This window comes from Megalobrama amblycephala, linkage group LG2, assembly GCF_018812025.1.
Source record: "Megalobrama amblycephala isolate DHTTF-2021 linkage group LG2, ASM1881202v1, whole genome shotgun sequence".
In the NCBI taxonomy this organism is placed as follows: Eukaryota; Metazoa; Chordata; class Actinopteri; order Cypriniformes; family Xenocyprididae; genus Megalobrama; species Megalobrama amblycephala.
In genome coordinates, this window is record NC_063045.1 from 53,648,005 (window position 1) to 53,675,483 (window position 27,479).

Below are 27,479 nucleotides of genomic sequence, written 5' to 3' on the forward strand. Positions count from 1 at the left end.
GACTGCATCTCTGGAGCTCAGCCACAGTGATCTTTGTGTTCTTCTTTACTTCTCTCACCAAGGCTCTTCTCCCCCGATAGCTCAGTTTGGCCGGACGGCCAGCTCTAGGAAGGGTTCTGGTCGTCCCAAACGTCTTCCATTTAAGGATTATGGAGGCCACTGTGCTCTTAGGAACCTTAAGTGCAGCAGACATTTTTTTGTAACCTTGGCCAGATCTGTGCTTTGCCACAATTCTGTCTCTGAGCTCTTCAGGTAGTTCCTTTGACCTCATGATTCTCATTTGCTCTGACATGCACTGTGAGCTGTAAGGTCTTATATAGACAGGTGTGTGGCTTTCCTAATCAAGTCCAATCAGTATAATCAAACACAGCTGGACTCAAATGAAGGTGTAGAACCATCTCAAGGATGATCAGAAGAAATGGACAGCACCTGAGTTAAATATATGAGTGTCACAGCAAAGGGTCTGAATACTTAGGATCATGTGATACTGCATTTCAGTTTTTCTGCAAAAATGTCAACAATTCTGTGTTTTTCTGTCAATATGGGGTGCTGTGTGTACATTAATGAGAAAAAAAAAATGAACTTAAATGATTTTAGCAAATGGCTGCAATATAACAAAGAGTGAAAAATTTAAGGGGGTTTGAATACTTTCCGTACCCACTGTATATCATCTCCTTAAGGTTGGAATACAATACACAACTTTTGCTCAGATTTTTGCCCCTATTCGCAGTCTTGATGAGTCGACAATAGAGTGTCAGTCAGAGTGGACAAATATCACAGAAAATCGCATAGTATATAATGAGCACAACCTTGATTTTTTATCTTAAGACTATGATTCCATCCAGTCGAATGATATCAAAATATCTTATTTTGAGCCGATAAATGATTTACTGCCATGTGTGAATAATATGTAATGTAATCAATAAAAAGTAACTGTAGTCTATATTTTAAAATTTAATATCTAATTACAAGTGTAATCTGATTACGTAATCCAGATTACATATAATCAGTTACTACCCAGAACTGAGCCCATGTGATACAGTCCCTTAATGGATGCATTCTAGTTTTGATGTGTCATATCATTTACTTTCAGTGTAGATACGGTGATACTAGTGCACTTGGACAGCACTGCAGATCCAGACGTATTTCTCATCCCTCTGAGACGCTCACAGGCAGTCCACTCCGGGGAAATCTCAGCATACGGCACTGCAGATCAATGACTGCTGACTACACTGCTACACAAATACATTTCCATGACACTGTGATATCAGTGACATATATTGCTTTTGGTGTGTGTATGTGTTTGAATGTCATCATATGTGCATAGATATATTGAAAATATGAATATTCTAGGTAAATATCATAGATTAAATAAAAGAAGTGAGGTGGAATGCATCGACCGGACAAATACAAATGGAGTTTAAATGAGTCACATCAACCTTGCGCTCCAGTCAATAGCAGCCGTGACCGTTCATAGTGTGAAAGCGACCTTTTTGACCCCTCATTGCCCCACTGTTATCTGCGTCCGGCAAACAATTACAGTCTCTACTGAAAAGTCCATGTGCAGAGTTTTTTTTTAATATATAAAATATGTCAGGTTGCAAAACAGTTGCAAAATGTCAGCAACATCTGGCCCTCTACAAATATTTTGCTATTAAAAAAGGAAGTTTGTAGCTCCCCTATAATTTATGCTGCAGATCAAATGTTGATGTAAGGATGACCTCTATGCGGCTGTCTGTGATTAAACAGTTTCCAACTGCTGAAAGCAAATTATGGAGAGCAGAGAGATAAAATATTCAGTCTGACCTTCAGATGGCCCTGAAACACAATCTCCTCTGAATAATCTACGGGTCACTAACTTTGTCCTTCACACTGTGAAAATCTCACCCGCCCCTCACACACACACTCCTCTCTCACTGTCTCGCTCTGTCTCACTGTATTTATCTTCCTCCTCAGCCTTTAAAAGGAATAGTTCATCCAGAAATGAAAATTCTGTCATCATTTACTCAGCCTCATGTCGCCGCAAGCCTGCGTGATTTTCTTTCTTCCATGAAACACGGGGAGAAATTTTGAGGAATATTCATGCAGCTTGAATGCAATGAAAGCATATAGTGGCCTGGCTTCTGTCAAGCAGCAAAGCACAAACAAATGCACCATTAAAACCCCATAATTGAAGTCAGTATTACTTATGATAGCCATATGATAGCTTTTTGTCAAACAAGGCTTTGTCAAGCTAATGATGTCAAGCTAAGTGTAGCTTTTTTTATACAAAAATACTTACAGTATATGAATATCAGTTCCTTTTAATTCTACTTTATTTTAAAAATCTAATTGTAAAGTCTACATTGCTTCCTCAATTCAAATTCTTATCCAATTTACAATTACATATGCATACAGTTTCCACTGTTAAGTAACACAATTCAGTATTTATTTACACTAAATATAATTTAAAAACTAGAATATAAGTTCATGTATATAACTGAGGTGAAAATATTGTAATAACAGCTAAATTAAATAAAATATTCCACTTTGGAAAAGAACACCTAAAATGTTCCACACTGATTTAAATCAGTGAGTACTTTTGTGAATCACTTAAATAAACAGTCTGAAAGAACCGATTCACTAGAATGAATCAGATTTTCCAAATCTACATATGAGAGAGAGAACCATTTGGGATGATCTGATTCTGTATAATAAATACATTCTAATGCCATTTATCTTCATTTTCCCCAAAACCAATTTAGCACAAACCCCTCCCCAGATCCGATTTTATTGGTCAACTAAAGCCTTGTCCACACTAATACGTTTTTATTTGAAGACACATATTTTTCACTCCGTTTTTGCCTTCTGTCCACATTGAGATGGCGTTTTTGTCAAGTCAAGTCAAGTCACCTTTATTTATATAGCGCTTTTTACAATGTAGATTGTGTCAAAGCAGCTTTACATTGATAACTGGTACATTATTTTGGCTGCACAGCAGCTCTTAAAGAATAGTGTCAATGCAGGCAGATCAAAGCACTGTTGAATATCAAATGTCAAGTCAAATGTCAAGTGTCCCCAACTAAGCAAGCCAAAGGCGACAGTGGCAAGGAACCCAAACTCCAACAGGTGACATCAGGTGGCAAACAAGTGGCAAATAGGTGTTAAAATGGAGAAAAAAACCTTGAGAGATACCAGGCTTAGTCGGGGGGCCAGTTCTCCTCTGGCGAACAGTGCTTTGTTACGACTCAGGATGCTATCATAAGTCCGATAGGATCGCAACATTCAAAGTATTTATTTCAGTTCCATCCAGTTGAGGATCGTATTCATCACGCCGGTATGGACGGTTGTTGAGGAACTGTGCTACTGGTTGTTGTGTTGATGAGGCCTTCACAGTGGATGATCTAGTTGACTCGATCTCTGCTGATACTTCAGGGCTGCGTTGTGGTCGTGTCAAGGTTCAGGTCCTTGGTCTCACCTGGATACGGCCTGGATCCGGTTGACTACGGTAAACCTCGGGATAAACAGAAAGACTAATATTAGCGTAGATGCCATTCTTCTTCCAATGTAACGAGTACATCTGGTGTTATAGGAAGTGTTCCCGGTTCCGGCTGACCTAATTTATGCAGCCTAATAATCCTTTAACGGATTTGAAAATATAAATTGATAATGTGTTATGTGTATGCCAGGTTAAAGAGATGCGTTTTTAGTCTAGATTTAAACTGACAGAGTGTGTCTGCTTCCCGAACAATGCTAGGAAGATTGTTCCAGAGTTTAGGTGCCAGATCTATACCGCCTGCGGTTGATTTTAATATTCTAGGTATTATCAGCTGGCCTGAATTCTGAGATCGCAATAAACGTGAAGGACTATAATGCTTTAAGAGCTCGCTCAGGTACCGAGGAGCTAAACTATTTAGTGCTTTGTAAGTAATTAGCAAGATTTTAAAATCTATATGATGTTTAACAGGACGCCAATGCAGTGTTGACAGAACTGGGCTAATATGGTCATACTTCCTAGTTCTAGTAAGAACTCTAGCTGCTGCATTTTGTACAAGCTGTAGTTTATTTATCAAGCGGGAGGAACAACCACCCAGTAAAGCGTTACAGTAATCTAGCCTTGAGGTCATGAACGCATGAACTAACTGTTCTGCATTTTTCATTGAGAGCATATGTCGTAGTTTAGATATATTTTTAAGATGGAAGAATGCAGTTTTACAGATGCTAGAAACATGGCCTTCAAATGAAAGATTGGTATCGAAGAGCACACCCAGATTCCTAACTGACGACGAAGACTTAACAGAGCAGCCATCAAGTGTTAGACAGTATTCTAGGTTATTATTTTAGTCAAGGAAAATTTAGCTTTTTGAAAAGTCTCCAAAGTGGATACATTTGAAAATGCTGTTCTTGCGTTGTAGTCTGGATGGTGAAAATGGAGGTAGTTGAAAATTATGACGCATGTTTAGGTCATGTGATGCACATTGTACCCATAGATATCTATAGTTATACCGGCATTGTTGTGCCTGCTATTTACATGAACATATTTGCATAGGATAAGTGCTCCTTTGCAGAATCTTCGTATTACATGTAGTTCCAAATGTAGGTTCGGGAGGAACCTAAACATTCAGTCCTGTCAATCATCATTACGAGTGTAGACAGTATAAGCAGCAGTCACTACGTCATCCCAGCAACAATTCTTCCAGCATCCCTCCTCCTCCCCATCTCCTCCTCTATTTCTCTTATTCTCCCTCTACGCAGTACTGTTATAGGGGGGGTCCTCCTTCGAGGACAGCAAGCCAAGTTTGTTTTACCATTAACCATTCAGACGGACTTGTGAAATATCTGTAAAGATGACTTGAAAACTTTTTCAGACGTTTCAGTGTGAATGAGCAACTTTTGGAAAATGATTGAAAACGCTAATGTGGATGAGGAGTATTTTTAAATCAAAACTCAGTTTTCAAGTGTCTCTGGATTAATGTAGATGTAGCCTTTGATGAAATGAATGGGACAATTTTCCATCACTACACATGAGATGTGAATGTTCAAGTCTCATGACACTTGTGCATTTGCACAGCCTCACATCAGATCCACAGTCACACACACAGTGTCATTACTGCAGTCAGACCTGCGTCCAGGAGAAATATCCCGCAGCGCGCTGCCAGGTGTGTGCTGCTTTTGATGCATGTAACAGCTACAAACCCTCTGCATCTGCTGGAAAATACTGATGTTTCAGCAGCTTTGAGACATCAGTTATGCAGTGTATGATTACAGCGTGGCACAAGGCCAGCGGAAACGATCCTGACGCAGACTGGAACTACATGGTGACATTTGAGTCCATCTAATAAACACCTGTGAGGAATAGTATCATGAATTAGTCATTATGTTGGGGACCATACACTGGCCAAGTCATATGGATGTATTTGCCTTGACTTACCTAGTCCAAGGGTAAGTAAACATATTTAATCTTTAGTGAGTCTCAGTGCCATATGGAAGCCAGCGCCTGTTTTATCTAATCTTCAGACAAACCCCACCTGCTGGGGTCAGCCAGGGTGATTCAATCATAGTACTACATAATACCACAGTTACATCAAACAAGGATGCATTAAAACCCACAAAGACCACAACTCCAGTTTAAAAGAGGAGTACAAAGACATTCCTGCAAAGTCACAGCACAGACACTAGACAACGAGGAACGTTTCCAGTGAGCATGTGTCAACCACCTGTGTTTACACACAATATAAAATAGAGTATGCTTTGCAAGGTTTTGTGGTCAGCTGTATGCATATCCTAGTTTAAGGCTGTGCATGTAAACCTTACTCCCCTGATCTCAAGAGGCACTCTATCAACTGACGCTAGAGACTGTGGTTTTTGGCCTCCTTGTTACAGGGCGGACTCCCGTGCTGGTGGACCCGAGTTTGAGTTCTGCTTAGAGTGGGCGGTTCGAACAGGAGGGGTTACATTGGTGCCATGACCCGGAAGGGAGTGAGGTTTAGGGGGGTGAGTGTAACTGTCGTAGGCCAGTAAGAGCTGTGCATGTAAACCTCACTCCCCTGATTCTAAGAGGTGCAGAGAGACTGCAGTCTTTAGCCTCCTTGTTAGAGCGACCTACTCCCATGCCGGCTTACCCAGGTTAGAGTCCCGCTTAGAGCGGGCGGTTCGAACAGGAGAGGTTACATTGGTGCCGTGACCCGGATAGGAGTGAGGTTTAGGGGGGTGAGTGTAACTGTCGTAGGCCAGTAAGAGTTGTGCGTGTAAACCTCACTACCTGATCTCAAGAGGCACTCTAGCGATTGACGATGTCGGAGGACCCGGGTTCAATTGCAACATGTTCCTGGATCAATCAACCAATCAGATTTGAGAGACAAGTTTACAGTTCATGTCAAGTTTAGGCATACACTTCTACATCAGTGTTATTCACCTATCATTTCCCTCTGATTTTAGGGATAAATTATGGGTAGGGTTAGGTTTAGGGGTAGGGATAGGATTTTCGGACAGGAATGTTGTTCCAGGATCAACAAAATATGTGTCTAACTCGGCAAAATCTCTACATGCATGCATCGTACGAAGACCACTTGTGTTAAGGGTGCCATTTAGGACATATATTCATAGAATTTTTTTGCACTAATTTATTTTTTCACAATGTGGCAACTTTGGCCCATTGTTTAACAGTCAAAAAAGAAATTGATTTGATGGAACAAAAACAAACTACTGTAGATGACAATAATAGGGGGTTAAAAGATAACCGCAACTCTAGTTTTAAGGAGCTTTTAAAGAACTTTTAATCGGCCATGACTTGTTGAGAGAAACAGCGCTGACACTGGACAAAGATGAAACTTTCCAATACGCATGTGTTGACAGCTAAATGTTCACTGAAGTATACTTTGGGTTTTACTTTTAGGCTGCATTTACACTGGCACATAAAAAACAGATTTTTCCATTATGCGACCAAACACATCTGATAAACGTTATAGAGGCAAAGCATATCGGCCTAACTCAAAGACACAGACCAAAACCAGAGATGAAAAATAAGAAACCATGGTAGATGAGATATAAAACTAGAGATCCTGCCTTATTAGTTGATGAAATTTATTCTCTGATCTCTCTTTGTAACAGTTACCCAAGTTACATTTTTAATCCACATTGCCAGGTGTGTACTTTTAAGTGTACAAAAATAACAGTAAAAACAGAATTTTGCTATCTGGATGGATGAGCTAGGAAGTCTCAGGGAGTTTTTTGTTGTTGTTGTCCGTCAGAGTGGGTCTAAACAGATCTATCCATCAGAGCAGATCTGAATGGATCTTCATCACACGACAGGACTGCTACCTGTTAAGGCACTTCAAACTGATAAACAAAGTTTATCTATAGTTATCTTTATACTTCTCGTTCTTGCCTTTAGTTTTGCTTCAGTTGCATTTAGGTGACCCTACTGATTTAAAAAAAATCAAAAAAGATTGTGATGTGTGGATACAGAAGATATTTACCACTTGGCTAGCGAGAATAGTGAATTATTGACAGTAGCAACTGTGTTTTCTGTCCTTGTGTGAATTGCTGGCACATTTCTGTCTCATTGGCTGCCACCTCTGATGTTTCCATTCTTAATGTACCCTTTAAAGCTGACGTTTGACACTCTTACCTCATGCAGATGGGAATCGTGTGTGATTTGGAGAAGCTCGCAGCTGTATACTGATAACTTCAATGATCATAATTTGTTGGCACAGACATTAGTGCCAAGCCTCATATAATCTCTGCCAAAATTGTGAAGTTAGCGTACACATCATAAACGCCCCGCGTTATCAAATGCCACTAAATGTTTCACATCAAAGCCAAATGTTTGAATAATTCATGAAGTCTTCATGTTTGTAGTCTGAGAGGGCAGAGAAATCGAGCATATGTCCTGTGCCATGAACGTGATCGAAACTGGATCTGCGTTATGAACCGACTCCAGCTGCAAAGGAGTTACAGATTTGTTGTGCATTCAGCGCAAAGTGAATAACCTTTGTGAATTATTTAGTTTATTGACCTCCGAAAGGTCGTTTCCTGCTGGCGGAGAGAGCGCCAGCTGGTTTGCAGGTGACACGTTCAAGGTCGCACACTCCCTTCGGTTCGTAATGCATTTGTCAGTTGCCGGGAATGAGGGTGGCAAATCGTTCACTTGATTAGCACGACCAATAAGACCTGCCAAAGATAATAAAGCACACAGTGGCTTAAGGAGATGTGTCAAATACCCCCACTGTCTCTCTCTTTCACACGCACACATTCGCTCTATTCTTGTTTTATTGTTCTGAGATGAAGGTTAAAATGTCTGCTGAACAAACAGAACGGGCCAGACCCCGGGCGCAGAAGGCTGGCTGTGCTGGATCCAGGCAGTTCTCGGGCCTGACTCCATTTGGGAGTGTCAGAAGACTGACCGCGGGGCGCCACAGGCACTCTGTGCCTCTCAGAGGGGTGAAAGTGAGGCTAATTCCTGACCAAGCTGTCACACATAATCATCGAGGAAAGCTATGAGCCTTATTAGCACGAGTGTTTTGGCAGTGTGAGGTGCAGCGTTGAGAGAAAGCCTCGATGAATAATAGATGCATAAGGAACAGAGCGAGAGATAGTGTGGTGGGTTTTGTGATCTGGATATGAGCTCTGTAAGATTGAGGTGTAGTGGGAATAGTTCAGCCAAAAAGGAACATTCTGTCATCATTTACTCAACCTCATGTCGCTCCAAACCCGTATGACTTTCCCTCTTCCGTGGAACACAAAAGGTGGTTGTCAAGCTCCGAAATGGCAAAAATGTACCATAAAAGTATCATAAAAGTGGTCCCAATGACTTTTGTATGCCACAAGAAAAGGAGAATTAATGCCAGCATGAAATGAAAATTCTGCTAAACTGATCTTATTGTGAATGATTCATCCATGCATATGTTTCATTTATATATATTCTTTTTACTTCTTAATTTTTAATCATAGTGTCATTACTTGATCTTCCGGTGAAATGATACTGCAAGCTCGCATTTAGATTTATCTCCATTTTTGAGTAACGCCTCCATCTCAGAATCTAATTAACAACCGATGGACAGAACCAAGTCCCTGCCCTACATTTTTTGATAATCCATTACACTAATGTACGTCACAAAACAGAAGAAAACATCTGCCGCTACTTCTGCTTTAAATCCAGGGGCATTTCATCCGAGCGGGCAAGGGAGGCAGTGCCTCCTCAAAAAACTGGATGAGAAAATAATCCATACTACATAAATAAAACAGCGTAAATATCACAAAATGTTAAAAAGTCACTCATTTTTAAAAGTAACAGCAACACCCACAGGTAAAGTTACAGCGGGAGTCTTGCCTCCTCTGAGCCCACTGAGTTTTAACAGACCCCTTAAAACATGCAGTGGGTTTGGTGGGGGGTAATTGAGAATGAATGAGGAAAATCACGTAAGAGGAGGCAATGCCTCCATCATGCTGATTGGATATGATTGGTTATGGTTGGATATTATTTTGGTTTGTGCGATAAATCCCACCTCTTGTTTTCGTGCGCATTCACGATTGGCCTGAATTAAAAAAAAAAAATGATGCCGTTAATGGGAAGACTAATTAAAAAGTAAGTAAACAACTCACCCACTTAGTTAAAACTTAAACTTAAAATGGCCTGAAAACATGATGACTGTGGGGGGTTTTAGTGAGCAATCAGCTTGGTAAAATTAAAGGTGCGTTGTTTACCAAGCTTGATGACTAATAATCCGAAAATAAGTTGGCTATTAAAAAGAACAGCTGATCAGTTCACAAATATAATATATTGTTTAAACTGTTACTGCCTTTATTTATTATTTTGGAATAAATGTAAAAATTCATAAAACCTGATGAGATTATATACTTGGTTTCAATAAATAGAACATTGCTCACATTGTTAATGTAAAAATACAAAATAAAACTGTATTTGTTTTTTTTGTGTGTTACGTAAAGTAATGTTTATTTAACCAGGAAAATGTGACAACATTAAGTGTAACACGGGACATAAATTTACATTTGATTTATATAAAAAAACATGAATAAAACTATGAGGATTCCTCATTTCAGAACAAAACTGTTTAAATCATAGCGGTACAGATGTCTGATTCATGAATGGTTTTTTAGGCATATCGTTTCTTTAAATCAGCATCCACTTGAATACGGTATGAATGATTTGTTCACAAATCAGACTGATCTGACTCTTGCTGAATTCAGAACCGCATACTAGCATACTACTCTTACTATTTCTGCAATAGAAAGATGTGGTAAAAAATAGTATGAGTAGTATACTAGTATGCAGTTCTGAATTCAGCATTAAACTCAATGATTCGGTTACACAATGGTTAACAGCCTCCTGGTGTGGAAAATTATTAGTGAATAACTACTTAACTACTTCAGTCTGTTCATAACCTAAAGTTATCATATGACTTCAAAAGACTTTCTTGTCATTTTGGTGCTGACAACCCCAGTTTTAATTATGAAGTTTTAATATATTGCAAAAAATTACCAGGATATCGTTCAAAAAATTCACCTTTTGTGTTCCACAGAAGAAAGAAAGTCATACAGGTTTGGAATGCGGGTAAGAATTTTCATTTTTTTGGTGATCTATCCCTTTAAGACATTTCAAAACCAAAACATTTCACTTCATTATATTAAACACTGATAATGGAAGATCAGTGCAGTGCCTGAATCTGGAAAATCACGTCTGTCCTTTGCATGCTGGGGTTGAGCTGCATGCAAAGGTCACAATAAGGTCATATGTATCAGACAAAGGGATCACACAAACATGCATTGAACCATTTGTGCCGCATTAACCCTGAGCCTTCCTCAGAGACTGCGCTAGGCGTGGAAACAAAAGGGTTGATAAAGATCTAAATGGACTTGTAACTGATCAGGATTTGACATTACTGTGACGACATGTTTTGAAATTCATGCAATTCATGCTCCTATTGATTTTATTTGCACCAAACAAGTTGTCCGAACTCTGCATGAGCTAATGTCAGCAGCAAAAAGCTATATTTCATCACCCACTCAGACAAAACAAGAGAGAAATGCACTTTTTAGCTTAGTATTGTCTATTTCTCAGACACAACTGTTCTCATCTCAGCCTCATAAACACGTACATAGAATCCTGATGGATCTCTTCAAGGGAAAATGATCCAGTCTCACTGAGGGGCGTGCGTTAAAGGTCACTCAGCTGGAGAACGGGCTCTCACAGTGAGCTGAACTCTCTGACTGCAGTTTGATTCATGAGCTCACAACACACTGAGGTTTCATTTGATTTAGAGGGAAGATGCGAACAGAAAATCTCATTTCAATCATTTACATTTTCACTCTGGATGTCATTTTGTCTTAAAAGGCTACAAAATGCCCTTAGTTTTAATACACATGATGCATTAGTGCGCATTATTCTGAAGAGTTTTTGTTTTTTCTTTGTCAAAATGTAGTCTGAAACTTTTCTTTTCTGTTGATGTAATGAAGGTTGCGGATGAAAGAAAAAAAATATATCCAATAATGTCAGCCAATTATATTTCGCCAAGATATATTTTTATTAACCAATCAAAACCTGATAGATAAAATCAAGTCCCGTCCTAAATAATTTAATTCTAAATATTATTTTGTACACTTGGAAAACTTAAAGTTAAAGAAATACAGTATTGTTCAAAAGTTTGGCCTCAATAAGATTTTTTTTTAAAGAAATTAATACTTTTATTTAGCAAAGATGCATTAAAATGGTCAAAAGTAACAGCAAAGACCTTTATAATGTTACAAAAAAATTATATTTCAAATAAACACTTCTCTTTTGAACTTTCTATTCATCAAAGAATCCTGAAAAAAAAATGTAAATGTAAATAACATCATATTAGAATGATTTCTGAAGGATCATGTGACACTGAAGTCTGGAGTAATGATGCTAAAAATTCAGGATTTCCATAACAGGAATAAATTACATTTTAATATATATTAAAAATAGAAAACTGATATTTCACAATATTTTACTGTATTTTTATCAAATAAATGCAGCCTTTTTGAGCATATGAGACCTCTCTTAAAAACAATAATAAACCTTCCCGACCCCAAACTTTTGACCGGTAGTTAATGTTAAATTACAGTAATAATGGTTGCAAAGCGCAATTCTTGTTGACTTTAATGACTTTAATGTTTGTTGGTCATATTTCAACCTTTATTCCTTGAAACAAGGAAAATCAAAGAACACTCTGAACAGTGAAAGTAATGACTGTGCTGAATCCTGAGAGGTTCCCTCAGTGCAGCAGTAATGGAAGCTGTTGACCTCTTTATTACTCTGAACTTCTGCAGGTTGTTCTGCTTCGACATCTCTTCCAGACAACTCTGTTTCAGAGCTCATTTGCAACAAGACAGCCTATTGTAATAGCACAGAAAACTGTATTGATTTTGCCACTAACAGCATGGTGGCTCCCATTGATCAGGACTAAACACTTATTATTCAGAGTTCCCAGAATGCTCTTGCTGGCTGACACAAGCTGCAGGTTTCACTTATGAGGTCTGGATGGGGCTTGTGTGTCCTCATTTTACCAGTGTACATTTTGTAGAGGAAGAAAATGAGAAAAGGATAGTTTGCCCAAAAAATGAAAATGTGATCATTATTTACTTACCCTCAAGTTGTTACAAACCAGTTCTTTCTTCTGTGGAAAACAAATGGAGATATTTTGACGAATGTTCATGCTGCTCTTGCCAATACAGTGGATTTGAATGGAGACAGGATGCTGTAGAGTTCCAAAAGAAAGAAAAAAAGCATGAAAATATGTGTTATATTACAAGTTTTCTGATGTCATACAACAGCTTTGAACCCTAACCTATTAAACAAATAAATTAAAAAATTGATTGATGAACATGAAAAGTAATACGTTGAACAATATGAGTTTGGATAAATGAGAGAATGATAAATTGACATATTTTACCATTAAAACAAACAATTATTATTTTTATTACCTTTAACAATTTTCAAAAATAAAAATAAATGAATAATTAAATATTAATATATTACAATAAATAACAAATTATATACGTTAAGTTGCAACAAATTGCAACTTAAATATCAAAAGTAATAATTTAAATGATTGTTTAATTTATTATTACATATTATATTACGTTATATAATAATACATGTATGCAATATAATAAAATATAAAATAACAAAATATTTTTGGAGGGACTTTGAATTCAAATATGTGACCCTGGACCACAAAACCAGCCATAAGGGTCATTTTTTTTAAAAATTTATATTTATACATCATCTGAAAACTGAATAAATAAGTTTTCCATTGATGTATGGTTTTTTTTAGGATAAGACAATATTTGGACAATTATTTGAGAATCTGGAATCTGAGGGTGCAAAAAAATCAAAGTATTGAGAAAATCACATTTAAAGTTGTCTAAATGAAGTCCTTAGCAATGCATATCAACTCACAAAAATACATTTTTGATATATTTACGGTAGGAAATTTACAAAATATCTTTATGGAACATGATCTTTACTTAATATATAAAGAAAAGTCGATAATTTTGACCCATACAATGTATTATTGTTGGCTATTGCTACAAATATACCCTTGCGACTTATGACTGGTAACATATATTTGATAAAAAAATTTGCACCGCTGGTTGGTTTGTTTGTCTGCTGGTCTATGTAATGTAACACTAACTGCATGTTCTCTTTCTAAGGGTTTAACCTGTCAAATGTCAGGACTCTGTCAGTCAGCTGATTCTTTTTGCCCGGCTGTGAGCTTGTGAGGAACAAAATCAATGCGCCAGAGTAAAATCACTTGGTGGAAGACATGAGACAGCCGCGGGCCCCCGCGCTTACCTGAGTTCCATTTCATGCATCAGCTGTCTTAACACAAACACTGTGAACTTACACACGCGCGCATACATACGCACACACTTCTAATGTCTCAACAACACTGGCAATGTTCTGTACAGCTGCGACCTGTTCTGGCCCTGAGGGAATCCCAGTAAACACAAAACAGCAGTATCCACACACAACCACACACACAGACCCACATATGCAAAGCATTCAGATTGTCTCAGTCTCGGACCGCCCAATGTCAGCTGTGCAGGGACTACACAGGAAGCTGCGCAGACAACTGCAATATAACTGTCCAACTAATGAAAGCCGGACCCAGATTAACCCCTCACATTAACTCTGCTAATGCTGGATACAAAAAAACTCCCCTCATCTCCACTTTGGGATAAAACTTGATGCTTTTATGGCCACCCGGAGGAAAATGTTATTGCTCAAAGGTTGCTCTTTAAAGGGATAGTTCACCCAAAAATGAAACTTATCCCATGATTTACTCACCCCCAAGCCATCCTGTGTAGGTGTATATGACTGTCTTCTTTCAGATGAACACAATCAGAGATTTCCTGGCTTTCCAATATCCTGGCTCTTCCAAGTTTTGGAAGTGGCAGTGAAAGGGGGGCGAGATTTTTAGGCCCAAACAAATGCATCCATCCATCATAAAAATAATCCATAAGGCTCCAGGGGGTTAATAAAGGCCTTCTGAAGTGAAGCAATGGGGTTTTGTAAGACACGACTAAAACTTTATTAACTATAATAAATATCGACATCGATATTGATACTATACGATAGTATAGATACGCATCGACTTGCGGCAGAAGAGTAAGCCCTGACCCGACGCATGACGAACACGGAAGAGCAGAAGATAGAGCAAAACAAAACATCAGTCAAGAATTAGAAGTCTAAAACAAGAAATTTTAAAGAGAAATGTCGGAGGGCTGACCGATATATCGCATGCGATTGTCACGCACATTTCGTCAGTAAAGCCGGTTCCCTGATTACCGCTAAATCGGCATCACCTGCTTTCAAATGGAGCGGCATTAATAGACAGAGCCGTAGATCACTGACAAGCCATGCAATATCGCGTTCATTATCGAAGGTGATTCATCTGCGATATGAACGCGATATTGCGTAGCTTGTCAGTGACCTACGGCTCTGTCTATTAATGCCGCTCCATTTGAAAGCAGTTGATGGCGATTTAGCGGTAATCAGGGAACCGGCTTTACTGACGAAATGCGCGTGACAATCGCATGCGATATATCGGTCAGCCCTAAAATGTCGGAGTTTCAATATAAGAGAAGCAGAGCGTGAGTTTGTTGCCCACCCCTATTTGTCTAAACCACAAGAGGCATCTAAGCTTACGATACTCTTACATCGTACGTCATACATGCCGACTGGGGTTATTCGTGGCGCAAGTCGACTTACGTTGTACACGTATGGTCATCTGCCGGGAGTTAGTTATTTTATTTAAATATGGATGTTTTTCTCACAGAAACCCATCGCTTTGCTTCAGAAGGACTTTATTAACTCAGTGGAGCCGTATGGATTATTTTTATGATGATAGATGCATTTTTTTGGGTTTCATTTAAACAAGTTATGAAGTCGAATATCGAACCGTATACAAGTTAGCAAGAAAGTGTAAAGTGGCATCGCATTAATTACACTTTTTCTGTAAGTTTAATAGGGAAGGTGACGTAGAGGAAGCTTTGTGAACTGCAAGAGGTTTAAACTTTCTGCGTACGTTGAAACGTTCCGCTCTGGCGGAAGCTCGATATTCGACTTCATAACTTGTTTAAATATGGATTTTTTTTTTTACACAAACGCATCGCTTTGCTTCAGTAGGCTTTTATTAACACTCCGGAGCCGTGTGGCACACATATTTATGATGGATGGATGTGGATGGAAGTACTTTCTTCAGCTCATACTCATTGAACCCTATCACTGTCATTATAAAGCTTGGATGCTTCAGAATATTTATTAATATTTCTCCGACTGTCTTCGTCAGAAACAAGAAAGTCATATACACCTAGGATGGCTTGAGGGTGAGTAAAGGTTGGGCTAATTTTCATTTCAAAGTGAACTAATCCTTTAAATAACAACCGTTTAAATTGATCAAGAATAACAAAAACAGCTCCGCGTACCAAGAGACAAATTTTCTAAGTCTGATATCATGCTGCTAGATGGACAATATCAACAAATTCAAATATCACAATTGTTTCTCCTAGACAGCAATGAGATTAACTGGAGACCAAACTGAGACTCAGTCTCCCGCTTTTCATATTTTTCTTCTGAGGAAAAAAAAAAAAAAAAAATATATATATATATATATATGTAATATCCTGCATGTCACCTTGACAATGTAACAATGTCACAAACTTTTGCCAAAAAACAAAAGCCTGCAATCAAAAGTGAGAGATTTCAATAATATCTTCTGGGAAAAAATTCTATCTACAAGATTTTGATAGTGACCTCTGAGCAACAGAAGTTTTCCTTTAGTAAAACCACCACACTTTAGTTTCTGAAGAGTCATTTTGAAACATTTGCATTTTCTCTAATGATTTATGGAAAATAAAGTCTTGACTCATTTGAACTGCCCCCTGAATTTACCTGAGAATTATCTACTGAAAGCAGACAAGTAAAATCAAGTTTAATGAGACAAACAATTCATTTACATAAACCATTGCAAAGACTCTGTCCTTGACTCAACAACATCTATCTATCTATCTATCTATCTATCTATCTATCTATCTATCTATCTATCTATCTATCTATCTATCTATCTATCTATCTATCTATCTATCTATCTATCTATCGCATCAATTAGTCTCACAGATGTATCTTGTGTCTCTGGTTTCTCTCCAGCATAAGTGAGAACAAACCCCTGCATGCCAGGCCACAGCTGTGTGTGTTGGGGTCACAGCGGGGGATAATAGCTTGCCACGGGTGACTATTTGTTAAACAATTGTAAAATGCAAATGGATGTATTCTCTAAGCACTGTACCAACAAAAGACCCATGCGAGAGGTCATCCATGCTGTCGGGAAGAGGGCAGCGGACTCTGCGTTTAAGAAAACGATGCCATTGTAACCAGTCAGCTGGCAGGAACATCACCTGTTCTGATTACAGGGACACTCGAACAAAGAAACATCAGGGTGAATAGTCTTACAAAAAAGCAAAACTACTACATTTTAAGATTTTATATTAATATAAAAAAGTTTTTAGCACGTCAAACACAGAAAGAAGTTTAACAGAATGTTAATGCTGCTGCTTTTCTATACAATGAAAGTACCAAGGGCGGACATGACATCCTATTGTGGGAACTATCTGAAGCTCTAAAGCCTAACACAAGCAACAATTTCAGGTAGAATACATATTTACTCTCTGTTTAGAGCAAATTTAGATTGAGTATCAGCTTTTTCAAAGACAATCCCTTCAGAACATGAGCACGTCTGTGTTCGCCAGTAGATTTGACATCGTGCCCGACTGCCGTGCGCAAACATTAAAAGGTGGCCTGGTTTCCTTTCTCTAGATTTTGGCAGGAGATGATTCTGTGCGGTTCAGGGTCACCCTGATTCCTGACAACTTTCTCTCCTTCTTCTTCATCGTCGTCCTCTCGTCCCCCCTCCTCTTCCTCAGCTCTGTTTGTTTTTGTTCTCTTATCTCTCTCCGGCTCTGCTGTCCCCTGAAGCTGTCTAAGCCATCGTTTCGTCCTTGTGCTGCCAAAAAGAAAGCTGAAGGATTGGCTGGCACTGGCTGAGTTTGCAAAACTCCTAGGCTGGAAAGTAGGACACCAACCAATAGCGTCTGATAATGTCTCATAATCAAATAGAGCTTCATTAACCGTACACAAGTTGTGATTTAAGATAAACCAAAGATTTATTTTCAAGCATTTTGAATATGCTAAAATAAAGGAATTGTATGATTATATGTGATCATACATGATTTTATATATACAGTCAAACCAAAATTATTCAGACATTTTTGATATAGTTTTACTAGTGGGTGCAGGACACTATAGTTAATTTATGTAAGTGAGGATAGCAAAATAAAGTAAACTGTGATATATTATACCCCAAAATTCTTCATACAGTGGACTACCAGTAAAATTGTTAAAAAATTTGGAACTAAAAATTCTTCAGAAACTTTGACCTGACCATGTTTTGCTTAAGTGTTATCTGACATAATTAAGATGATTTTTTTCTGACGCAGTTTAACTCTGAGATCTTGTCATATTTTATCACCATTTTCTTTAAACTATAGTGAATAAACTGTAATAATAAATGAAATGTTCAAGGTGTCTGAATACATTTTGGTTTGACTTTATATGTGTGTGTGTGTGTGAGACAGAAGCACGTAACTTAATTCAAAATATTAATAAACACTAAAAATAGTACATATCTGCAATCTTAAAAAATCTGGGTTGTTTCAACCCATGTTTGGGTCAAAAATGGACAAATCCATTTGTTTGAATTTTTAAATTACATTTTTAATTTTGTGTTTGTCCACATTTGACCCAAGCATGGATTGAAACAACCCAGGTGAAGGTGTATTTCCTGGCCAAAGACATAACACAATCTATAAAGTAAATAGTTGCATTGTCATCTGCCATCATGTTCAGGTCAGAAAGTTGTCCTTCTGCCCTGTTCACATGCTTCATCAGACATCATACAAATAACAGCCTTGAGAAACAACGAACATCCGCTCACCCCATATGGAAAGGTGATAGAGAGAGAGAGCAAAACTTGCCCGTCCTCAGGAGGGCTGTAAAAATTGATGTGCCCTTTTGGCTTTGCTGGCACTGACCTCCACATCAGACACAGAGTGATGGCTGCAGTTTTACAGCACGTCCAAGGCCCAATCGGCTGATTTTCAACAGTTATCAAGGATTCCACAGAGGGCATTTAACTTGGACGTTGCCCAGAAACTCAAAGCGGAGCTTGTTATGTCTGAAGGGTATGTCATGATTTTTAACTAGCGGTAGATGTCCAACAGCGTAAAGCACAATTAACTCTTGAAGGTAACAAAAAAAAAAAGGCATTTTGGGAAATCAACACCTTCAAAAACTATCCCTACACTGATAGAAGCAATGAGAGCCTTTATCTATCGCATGCCTGGGAATAATTACTTTTTTTTTTTTTTTTTTACCTCAGCCATTTTGTTGCTAGCTGATAATAACAGTGGTCCCTGGTGAATTCTTATTAGGGTGTGTTGACCTTGAGAAAGCACACACACCATTGACATCTTAACTAAGACCGGAACATGCTTCTAGAATCCTTCTCGCTTCGTCTGCTTGCACCAACTGAAGTGGAAAAACCAGTGGAGGTTCAGGAAGTATAGGTAAAAACTAGAATTTTATGAGGTGTTGGAAGGACAAGACGTCTCCTGATAACCCCCCCTTTTAATGTTACAAAAATTTCTATTTCAAATAAATGTTGTTCTTTTGAAATTTCTATTCATCAAAGAATCCTGAAAAATATGGTTTCTACAAAAATATTAAGCAGCACAAATGTTTTCAACATTGATAATAATAATAAATGTTTCTTGAGTTCCGAATTCAGCCTATTAGAATGATTTCTGAAGGATCATGTGACACTGTAGACTGGAGTAACGATGCTGAAAGTTCAGCTTTAACATCACAGGAATAAATTACTTTTTAAAATATATTAAATAGAAAAGTGTTAAATAAATGCAGCCTTAGTGAGCATAAAAGTTAAAAACATTTTAAAAATCTTAGGGGTATGATATGATGATATGATATTAATGTTTAATTTAATCATAAAAATGTGAATTCCTTGAGGATCAATGGAAATGAAAATGTATGTATTTTTGAGCTCTTAAACGTAACATTTAATTAACTTTCAATATGAATTAAATGACAAACACAATAGGGGCTTTCGCACCAAAGGAACCTTTTCATAGTTCCTAGAACTACTGGCTGAAGTACCTGGATTTTGCCACGTTCGCAACGCAGGAACTAGAAACGATTTTAGTTAATCACATACATTAGCACTAAAGCAAAGTGTTGCATGATTTAACGTGTTTCTAGCATGTTTGGTACTTCATGACATATACAAATGTGTTTCTGGGAGTGAATTACAGTGCAAAGCATGCTATTTCCTGTTGCCAGCAGGTGGTGCAATGACTAACTGAATATTGGCATATAGATGTCTTTAGTCCTGGACTCTTATCACACATGTGAAGTGTGGGACAGATCGGACACTGTATGCCTGAGTTACAACAGCTTCCTCTTTCATGGCGAAACATCAAACTTTGTCAGTCCGCCACAGACACGCCCTTCAACGAAAACTCAAGATCTTCACAATTTAATGTCACAAAGGCATTAAGATTAAACTGACCAAATATGATGTTGATCTGATTAAAGCTCTAGGAGAAGTTTGTTAAAGTACAACATCTGGAAATGGCAAAAACTGCAAAAAATTTTGCAGAGAAAATTCAAAATATCTCACTTCCTTTTAGGTTTTCAGATTTTGGACCCAGGGACTTTTTTGTAGGTATTGGGCTGTTACATCTGTCTACCAGATTTCATACTTGTACGTGAAATGTTACACGAAGGGCACTTAATTGAAATTTTGTAGGTGGCGCTATCGAGCCATTTTGCCACACCTAATTCTGAAACCCATATCAGACTTAATTTTCACCACTTCTGATGTGTGTGCAAAGTTTCATGAGTTTTCAAGCATGTTTAGGCCCTCAAAAATGCGATTCATTTCGGAGAATGATTGACTGAGCAATTACAATAGAAAGTCATCTAAAATAACTAATTGACCTTATTAACTGGTTTCCTAGACAACTAATTGACCACCTTGACCCATCCCTAATGGCAACCATCATCTGGACATTATGGACAAAAAAAATGTATGTCAGGCCTACTTTCTTTCCTCTGGAACATATACATAAAAACAAACATTCCCTGGAGGCTACAAAAGGAAGCCATCAAAAGCTTCCAAAACTTAATTTTCACACTGATCTAGTGTATGCAGTGTGTTCTAGTTTGGTGAGAGTAAGGAGCTTCTCGCAAACATCTCAGTTCCACATAGTCACACTGTAGAGGTGAGAATAAGACTTCTGACGTCCCTCTGGGTTTAAGCAATCAACAATACTGGAATAAACACAAGAAAAATGAATAACTTGAGAATCAACATAGAATTCCCACATCGCCGCTGCTAAGACCCTTTTCCGCTGGCTTTCCCGATTCTACAAAAGAATGGGTCTATGATGACCAGAAAACAGGTTTAACAGTCAATCCCATTAAAGTATACATGGAGACAACTGCAGCCGACCCGTAGAGAAATCACAAGTACCAGCACAATAATGCATGCGGTGGGAATTAAAACTGTAGAGCATATTGTGTCACAACTAGCAGTCTTTTGCTGAGGGTTTGGATATTCGCCTCCCCTCTGACTGACGAGTCTTTAACTGATGGAGACTGTTTAGATGTTCCTGCATCTGGGGAAATGTTCTCCTTATTACTTTTTGTCACAATAGCTCCCCTGCTGAGATTTTTTAGTTTCACAGCAATATTCAGTGGTTCTCTGATTGCTTTAAAGGTGTATATATATATATATATATATTTTACACCGATCAGGCATAACATTATGACCACCTTCCTAATATTGTGTTGGTCCCCCTTTTGCTGCCAAAACACCCCTGAAGGTGTGCTGTGGTATCCGGCACCAAGATGTTAGCAGCAGATCCTTTAAGTCCTGTAAGTTGCGAGGTGGGGCCTCCATGGATCAGACTTGTTTTTTTCAGCACATCCCACAGATGTTTGATTGGATTGAGATCTGGGGAATTTGGAGGCCAAGTCAACCCCTCAAACTCATTGTTGTGCTCCTCAAACCATTCCTGAACCATTTTTGCTTTGTGGCAGGGTGCATTATCCTGCTGAAAGAGGCCACAGCCACCATGGAATACCATTACATGGTCTGCAACAAAGCTTAGGTGGTACGTGTCAAAGTAACATCCACATGGATGGCAGGACCCAAGGTTTCCCAGCAGAACATTGCCCAAAGCATCACACTGTGTTCCCCAGGTAAGTGATGCACACACACCCGGCCATCCACGTGATATAAAAGAAAGCGTGATTCATCAGACCAGGCCACCTTCTTCCATTGCTCCGTGGTCCAGTTATGATGCACGCGTGCCCACTGTTGGTGCTTTTGGTGGTGGACAGGGGTCAGCATGGGCACCCTGACTGGTCTGCAGCTATGCAGCCCCATACACAAGAAACTGTGATGCACTGTGTATTCTGACACCTTTCTATCAGAACCAGCATTAACTTCTTAATTCTTGGGGAACATCCCACAAGAGCTGCAGTTTTGGAGATGCTCTGACCCAGTCGTCTAGCAATCACAATTTGGCCCTTGTCAAACTTGCTCAAATCCTTACGCTTGCCCATTTTTCCTGCTTCTAACACATCAACTTCAAGGACAAAATCTTCATTTGCTGCCTAATATATCCCATCCACTAACAGGTGCCGTGATAAAAAGATAATCAGTGTTATTCACTTCACCTGTCAGTGGTCATAATGTTATGCCTGATCAGTGTATGTATGTGTATACTGTATATATATGAAAATATATGTTAAAAAAATGATAATGATGTTGCTTAAAATTAACCTGTGCTAAGTCTTTAAAATACACACCCAGAGAGGTGCCTGAGGCCTCACACAGACACTGTCTTGTAAAAACGGAAAGAACAGGCCAAAATAGACCAATTAAAAGAGAACAAGCATTGCAAGTGCTTTGTCATCATTATACGGGAACAGTTTTATGGCGCCTACTTGCACCCTCTGGAATTAGCCTTACTGTCACCAGCCCACTGGGAATGAAAGGGCAGCTCACAGCTCAGGGTCGCTAGAGGTCATGGGTCACTGAAAGGGCAGTGAGAAACCTGTGGACATGCACAGACACGCAAACACACTAAAGAACTGCAAGCTCAACCACTTGCACTTATTAATGCACCATAAAACCTATAAAGCACAACAAAAACAAACTACAACTCTAAATGAAATGGAGTGTGAAATGCTGATCATAAACTGGCCGTCATTTTGTCTTTGTCTTGATTGAAGGGGTGAATGCAGGCCTGAGGCCAGACACTGTTGACTGACATTTGAGTGTAGAATGACGTTTGTGTCCCACCCTCTGGCAGAGTCACCATGGCGACCGCAACTGTCTGATGCACGTCACACTCTGATGCCATCCTGAGACACAGGGCACTCTCTGAGAATCACACGTGAGGCCTACACGTACCCGAGTCAATGATTTGACCCTAAAGAGGCAGATGAGTCAGGAGTACACAGTGGATCAGCTCTCCGTGGGCTTTTAGCACTACTGTGAAAAAATGATTCTCACAAAGGTGTTGATATGTGTTGGCGTAACACACCTACCCCACAAAACACACCTCATCATCAACAGTTTGAAATAATCTCTGATTTGATAGTAGAAACAACTGGAATGGGCTCTGAGTAACATGAAATGGCTTGGCACATTTCTCTTTCCTGTGCTGATGTACTATTGAATCAGGAAAAATATTAACCAATAGGCTTTAGTTACATAATGGCCATGAACATTAACATTTGTTAGTCAAAACTCAAAAGTAGGGGGAGGTACATTCTCATTCTAGGGAGCATGTGATTGGACAAAATGAGTGAGTGCAGGATGAGTCATCAATATTTTTGATCCTTTTCTAGAAGAGAAATTAAAAATGTGTATATATCTGCTAAAAAAAAAAATATAAACGGGTGTACACTAGCATAGGCAGCCTCAAAGCCTAAAAAACATGAACTAAAAGCCATAATTTCAGTGGAACTTTAAAAAAGTGTTTTACAGCCAGATGCCAAAGAACAACATTTAAAGGGATAGGTCCCATAATTTACTCACCCTCAAGACATTCTAGGTGTATATGACTTTTTTCTTTCAGCCAAACACAATTGGAGTTATATAAAAAAAAATATTCTGGCTCTTCCAAGCTTTATAATGGGAGTGAATGGTAACATTTTTTTTTGGAAGCCCAAAGAAGCTCATCCATCATAAAAGAAAAGTAATCCATACGGCTCCAGGGGGTTAATAAAGGCCTTCTGAAAGTGAAACGATGCATTTTTGTAAGAAAAATATCCATAATTATAACTTTATAAACTGTAATCACTAGATTCCGGAGCGGCCATCCACATGTTCACAAGAGAGTGGAGTTCCGGCGTATGACGTAGGATGTAGGAGCAGCGTAAGCTTAGGTGAGAGTAGACGTCTCTCAGGTTCAGACAAAGAGGGCTGGGCAACAAACTCAAGCTCCTCTGACATTTCTCTTTAAAAATTCTCGTTTTCGACTTCTGTTTTTTGACTTCGTGACCGGTGTTTTGTTTTGTGCAGTCCTCTGTGCTTCTGCGTTTATCAATACGTCATGCGTTGGGTTACAGGTCACTATTTGACCAGAACTAGACTCGCGTATGGGCGTTACCGGAAGCCAGTTATTATAGTTTATAAAGTTATAAATATGGATATTTTTCTTACAAAAATGCATCAATTTACTTCAGAAGGCCTTTAATAACCCACTTGAGCCGTATGGATTACTTTTATGATGGATGGAAAACTTTTTTTTGGGCTTCCAAAAATTTTTTTTAAAAAAATGGTACCATTCACTCCCATTATAAAGCTTGGAAGAGGATATTTTTTTAAATCTAATTCTGATTGTGTTTGGCTGAAAGAAGAAAGATATTTACACTTGAGTAAATTATGGGACAATTTTCATTTTTGGGTGAACTATCCCTTTAGGTTCTTTAAAGATGGTTTTATTCTCTAAAATATACCATATACTGCAAATAGTTCTTGATAAAAAGAGCATTGCTTTTTTGTAGCACCTAAGGTTCTGCAAAAAAAAAAAACATGCAAGAGCGTGAATTTTTTAGGTTTTGAGTCAAATCGCTACCAAAAAACAAAAACAAAAAAAACTATGATTTTTTTTTAGAAATTGATACTTTTATTCAGCAAGGATGCATTAAATTGATCAAAAGTGACAGTAAAGACATTTGCAATGTTATAAAAGATTTCAGTTTCACATAAATGCTGTTCTTTTGAACTTTCTATTTCTATTCTATTCCTGAAGAAAAAAAACTATCACGTTTTCCACAAAAATATTAACCAGCACAACTGTTTTCAGCATTGATAATAATAATAAATGTTTCTTGAGCAGCAAATCAGCATATCAGAATGATTTCTGAAGGATAACGAACACTGAAGACTGGAGTAATGATGCTGAAAATTCAGCTTTGCCATCACAGGAATAAGTAAATTTTTTAATATACGTTAAAATAGAAAGCAATTATTTTAAACTGTAATAATTTTTGACAATATTACTGCTTTTACTGTATTTATGCAGTCTTAATGAGCATAAGATATTTCTTTAAAAACCATCAAAAAATCTTACAAACCCCCAAATATATTATTCCATAAATTTATACAAATTACAACCTAAAAAATAGGTTTATGTCCAAGCAACCCATATGCAGAAAGGTTCAAAGTTATTACTCAGTGTACCTCCTATAGCTTTAGAATAATAGAGTCTGGTGACCCTCAGTGAGTGGTCAGCTTAACTGCAAGGAGAATCTTCACAGGATTCATTTATCTGTGCTGATAAAAGCGAACCTTGACTTTGACTGCAACATTTTTAAGTCAGTCTGTGTTTGAAGAACTTAACATTCAAGATAGTGATGAAGGTAACAATATTCTGCCTGATGTGCTGCGAGACTAATAACAGGCCGAGCTAATAAAGGCCACAGAGGTCATCATGCTCTCATACCTTAGTGGGATGAGAAGGGGCGAGAGGTCGCCCGGCGCAGGGGCAAACTGTTTCACTTTTTGACTAAAGGGCGTCAAACATTCAGCAGGTCAGAAAGGAGGGCGAGAGGTTGCGACCTCTGGGTTCAGATTCCGTGCACACCAGGGTTCAAAGGTCAGCACAGGCATGTGAGGTGCCCGGGGGAGTGATGTCCCCTCCTCATCCCATTCACCTCACTCACCTCCCAAAGGGTTATCAGGACAGAAGCCTCAATACACTCTAAATCTTTCCCTCCACCAGAAAATAACTCTGCGTGATGCCCTTGAGGTGATAGATGATGTTGTTCCTCAAAAATATTGGTGATGGATTGATGTTTTTTCTTTCTCTCCTGCAGTCCGGCTCACGAACGACAGCTCGAATCATTCCTGCCCATGAATCTTTTTGACACCAGTGCAGATCAAACTGCGGTCTGTGTCTCCTCCTGAAACCATTTCTGCTCCATCAGGATCCAGCTAGACTGCGTAATCCTTCATCAGAGAGACTAAACACTGCCAAGGCACCTCGGAGACATATATTATGTGTGTCGGGATAAAAGAACTGCGCTGTAAACTTTGGTAAAAAATACAGACTGGGTTAAATCATGTTATGTATTGAATCGTGCATGTTTTACATTACCCTTTAAGATGAAAGAACATTTGTCATTTTTTTTCAAATACAAATCGTCAAAATCGGTGTAGCTACCTGACAGCTGACAGGAAACACATCATAGCGGGACGTTCATCTGACAGCTGGGAAAAACAACACTAAAGGCTCATGCACACCATGGATGATAACTATAAAGATATAGTTTTAAAAAACATTCTAAATTTAAAAGAATAGCAGGGTCGATACTACAACTATAAAAATAATGGCACAGAGGACCTATATTTTTGGAATTACTTCCAGAATGTTTTTTCCAGCTGATGAAAGATAAAAAACATTGACAGCCAATCAGAATCCATCCTGCTTTTAAGTGTGTGAGCATTTAAATTCGGCATAATACAGAAGTTGCGATAGTCTTTTCTTCCGTAATGTGATGTACTGTATATCCGAGTGATATATGTGTTATCTCAAATGAGAAAACAACAAATGTAGGCAGGGCGGGGCTTGATTTTGTCTATCAAAGAGTTTTTAATATTTTTCCTATTTAAAGGTGCTCTAAGCGATGTCACGCGTTTTTAGGCCAAAACATTTTTTGTCACATACAGCAAACATCTCCTCACTATCCGCTAGCTGCCTGTCCCCTGAACACACTGTAAAAAAATCGCGGTCTCTGTAGGATGCATATGTGTAGCCTTCGTGCTCTTCGCGCTCTAAAATCACCCACAATCCTATGCGCGCAACTTTGCAATCTTGTTCAAAAAAAAAAAAAAAAAAATGTCGGACGTTAGCGGGCAATATGCTTTCAAATGTAAGTATATTTACGTTACCAAACATTTGTTATAACTGTAGTAAATATGTCAGATAAATAAAGTTTAACATTTAAATGCCAGTACAAATTACTACCGTATTGATATTATAAATTATACAAATACAACTTACGTTATTGATGGCTAACTGAACCGGACCGTCATTTAACAATTGTTAGCTTGGTTGCCGTCACCGGCAATGACGTGCACTTGCTAGTCTGTTCCATTTTACGTGTTCTCCGAATGCTAAAGAGGAGCCTCGCCTAGCCTCTGAAGGAAGTGACTTGGAAGGACCAGTCCTGCCAAGGAAGTATCCTTGACATTGAGAAACGCCTTCTGTTTTGTTTGACAACACTTCGAACGTCAACAGGAAGTTACTCCACCCAGGATCGCTTAGAGCACCTTTAAAACTTGACTCTTCTGAAG

The 27,479-nt window shown here is 38.5% G+C and overlaps 1 protein-coding gene across 4 annotated transcripts in view; it reads right to left on the bottom strand.

Annotated features, from left to right (window-relative positions):
* nrip1b (nuclear receptor interacting protein 1b) overlaps positions 1–27,479 on the bottom strand; it is a 76,406-nt gene that overhangs the window by 41,181 nt on the left and 7,746 nt on the right. The window contains exon 3 of one of the 4 annotated variants that reach the window (XR_007183533.1): positions 11,882–12,719. The exons of the other annotated variants lie outside the window; for them this stretch is intronic. The gene's annotated coding sequence lies outside the window, so the exon portion shown is untranslated. Of the gene's footprint in view, positions 1–11,881; positions 12,720–27,479 lie in introns of those variants that run through there. 4 annotated transcript variants of the gene reach the window in all.